The 3,728-nt window shown below is 39.3% G+C and overlaps 1 protein-coding gene across 1 annotated transcript in view; it reads left to right on the top strand.

Annotated features, from left to right (window-relative positions):
- The first annotated feature begins 1,530 nt into the window (after positions 1 to 1,530).
- LOC107758003 (sterol O-acyltransferase 1-like) overlaps positions 1,531 to 3,728 on the top strand; it is an 18,876-nt gene continuing 16,678 nt past the window's right edge. Inside the window, exon 1 of the mRNA XM_016575626.1 lies at positions 1,531 to 1,691. The gene's annotated coding sequence lies outside the window, so the exon portion shown is untranslated. The remainder of the gene's footprint in view (positions 1,692 to 3,728) is intronic.

Raw genomic sequence — 3,728 nt, 5'->3', positions numbered from 1 at the left:
ATTTGTGGTGATTTTGTCAGATTTCAGGGATGTGGCTATCAGCGGATAGATCTAAAAAGTGGTTTAGCGAGCTTGACAGAGGCTTCAAGGTAAAGAACTTACTGAATTTCATAAGATGATGTAATTTCTTGTTAATTTACTAACACTGTGTTTTTTGTTGCTATGGAAACTATGCTGTGAATATCATCATTTTTATTAAGAATGGCAGGCATCTTAATGAATGTAATTTTCTGATTATTGCACTCCACAGTTTGAGTACAGAGATCTTAATGTTGTCCAACTACGATTCCTATGGTTGCACAGCAACTCTGCCACACAAAGCATCAGCCTGACATGTCCTAAAAAGCACAGCCCCACTTCTAAACACATGGATACCGCCAAGAGGGTGTTACGCTTACGGGGAGACTCCGATGAAGAAATCCATCCATCCCATGTCATCATATCACAACATGGTTGTGAGGTTAGAAGTAATCTTAGGGCATGTAATTAGTGCAAGACACTTGACAACAACCTTTCTAAATGAGAAGTTTCCAAAAATGGCACATAACCAAACCATGTAAGGTAAAGTAAAGCTATTCTATAACAGGAGGTCACCCAAAAGTATTTCCCCTGCCTTATCTTTGCAGGTAACAGCACAGGTGAGGGTTCTGGGGAATTCAGAGCTTCACGGAGGAGACGTGCAACTACTTCCCATAAGAGATGTTCTTTTACAGGGCGGAGGAGAAACCTGGGAAGGAGATGCGAGCATCATCCTTGGACATTTGTGCTTTTTATAGCATCTTTCCAAAAATAGATACCATTTACAGAGCACCTGGGAGAAATACATGGTTACCAGGACATACCGTACAATTAGACTTAGTATTGTATTATTATAGGGTACTTCATGATTTCCAACGTAGCTGAATTTGTGCTCTGGGTTTCAATTTTTCAGATTTGCAGTAGACTGCAATAGTGGTGCAATAACTGTGTGTGTGTAGGAAATTTATTTAGACTTGTCTTTGTGGGTTGTGAGTATTTATGATAATGATTTATTTATGCAAAGTTGTAAGAATTTGTTACAAAGGACAGTGTGTTTATTAAACCTTTACACAGTGCCTTAATTTTTTAACTGACATTAAATAATAAAAATTTTCCATCTTCCTAAATGATGCAATGAACAACCCCTGGATGACTAAAGCGGCTTTTTACTGCTTTTTATAACTAGGCAAAATTATTAATTATACTTATTAACATTCCCTACCAACACGTATCGCACAGACGTACTTAATAGGCTTCATTTGTTTTTTTCAGTTTCTGGGGGAATATTCTTGAAAGGTTTTGAGATTCATATATTTATTCAACACATTACATCTCTGAGAAGAGTGAGATAACCAGACATTACATAAACTAGGCAACGCTGTAAGGTATTGATACGGTTACTGTACATTTACGGTCGAAGCAGCTCGTCCAATCAGATGGCGTTTCGAAGCAGTCTCCGCCCCGGTAGAGACGAGCGCCTGTTGTTTCAGTTGATTTCAAAAAGGACTTTGATTTCAGCCTAAGGCCTGATCCTGCTTGCTGTCACACTGTTCTCGTTCAGTCACACTGATATTGTTCAATCACGCGGCGTCGCCAGCGTCAACATTCACCGAGTTTGTCTTCAGAAAGCGGAATTGATTATTACAGACGTGTGTTTTTAGGAAGAAGCACAAGTAAGTGATCTAAACGTTCGTTTTTTGTCTTTCTTTAACGGAGCCTGTAAAACATTTTCTGGTAAATGAACGTCTTTTGTGTACAATAACCGTATCGAGTATCCTGCATATTTAGTGTCAGTTAAATGCTAGTTCTAAGTACAGACGAATAACTTAGTTGAAACTCCTCAAAAATCAACACGTAGCTAATTTAGTGTAATGTAGCTATAACTCCGTTTTAGGGTTAAAGCTTGAGTCATTTGAATTAACGTTTATTCTATTAACTAACTAGGGTCTTTTTTTTTATCTTACTAGTATACTAGTACTTAATTATTTCTAGTAATTAATTAAAGGGGTCATATGATGCGATTTCATTTTTTCCTTTCTCTTTGGAGTGTTACAAGCTCTTGATGCATAAAGAAGATCTGTAAATTTGCAAAGACTAAAGTCTCAAATCCAAAGAGATATTCTTTACAAAAGTTAAGAGTCAGCCACACCCCCCTAAAACGGCTCGTTCGAACACGCCCCCACATATCTACCTCACTATGTGGGAAGATTTGCATAACGCCGCCCAAATGTTCACGCAAAGAAAGAAGGCGTAACTTTTATTCTCGCTGTAGTATTGTTGCTGCTGCCGCCATGTCCTGAAGACGCTGTGTGCTTCATTGTGAAAGCGAAACTACTTTGTTTGATCTTCCAAAAGAGGACGATATCCGCTTCGTCATACCTAGAGCTGATCCGTGCTGGTCGCTAAGGGAATACATCAACTTAGTGCTGTGGATCGCCGGATCGGCTTTCACCGCTCCTTCGCCGGGACCGCCGTTCTCGACCCCGCAGCCTCAGCTCACTCTTGCCCGGCTTCAGCTCACGCTAAGCCAGGGCTTTCGCTCACGCTAGGCCGCTGTGTTTTTCGTTGTGAAAGCGAAACTACTTTGTTTGGTCTTCCAAAAGAGGACGATATCCGCTTCGTCATGCCTAGAGCTGATCTGTGCTGGTCGCTGAGGGAATACATCAACTTAGTGCTGTGGATCGCCGGCACGGTCAATCACAACGCACTGGATAGCTGGCTAATCAGAGCACACCTCGCTTTTCAGACCGATTAGTTTTGTAAAAATCGACGCGTTTCAGAAGGCGGGGCATAGAGGAGAAACAATAATGTACAGTATGTGGAAAATAATGTGTTTTTTTTACTTTAAACCGCATAAACACATTTCATTACACCAAATACACAAAATAATGTTCTTTTTAGCAGCATCATATGACCCCTTTAAATAGTGAATAGTAAGTTTGTCACTTATGGTAAGTGTCCCTTTTCTACTACTATCCAAATAATGACAATTAACTATTACTTTGTTACTGATAACACATAGCACATTTTTGTTTTTGATTTTTATGAGGATCTGTGGTTTAGGGCTGGGTTTTGACACAAATTTCACGATTTGATTGGCTTCTCATTCACAAGCTTTCGATTCGATTACCGATTCGGGGTGGCTGTCATAAAAACTTGATGGATTTATTCAAACATAAATTAAACATTGAACAGTAAAATGTATAATGAATATGTTATATGGTGTATATATTTAGCAAAATGCCCCTCTACAGTTTATTTTTCTAGCTGACTAATGAGTTTATGGGCACCGAATATGTTTTTCTGAGGTAAATGTGGCGTTACCTGACATTGTTTACAAGCCGTTATATTGACGTCTTTGCACGGCTGAAACACTGATTGAGCGATTACATGAGACAGGATATGGATTGTAAAGTTGTACTCTTTCTTTTAACTTACCATCGGCTGTTTAGTCATGTTTATTTTGTGCTGAAACTGGTATTAAAGGGTTAGTTCACCCAAAAATGAAAACTCTGTCATTAGTTACTCACCCTCATGTCGTTTCAAACCCGTAAGACCTTCGTTCATCTTTGGAACACAAATTAAGATATTTTTGATGGAATCTGAGAGCTGTCTGACCCTGCATAGACAGCAACACAACTGAAATGTTCCCAAGTCCAGAAACGTAGCAAGGAGATCGGTAAAATAATCCATGTGACATCAGGGGTTCA

Source organism: Sinocyclocheilus rhinocerous, unplaced genomic scaffold (genome assembly GCF_001515625.1).
Source record: "Sinocyclocheilus rhinocerous isolate Xijiao unplaced genomic scaffold, SAMN03320098_v1.1 scaffold1314, whole genome shotgun sequence".
In the NCBI taxonomy this organism is placed as follows: domain Eukaryota; kingdom Metazoa; phylum Chordata; class Actinopteri; order Cypriniformes; family Cyprinidae; genus Sinocyclocheilus; species Sinocyclocheilus rhinocerous.
This window is presented reverse-complemented; position numbering and strand designations above follow the sequence as displayed.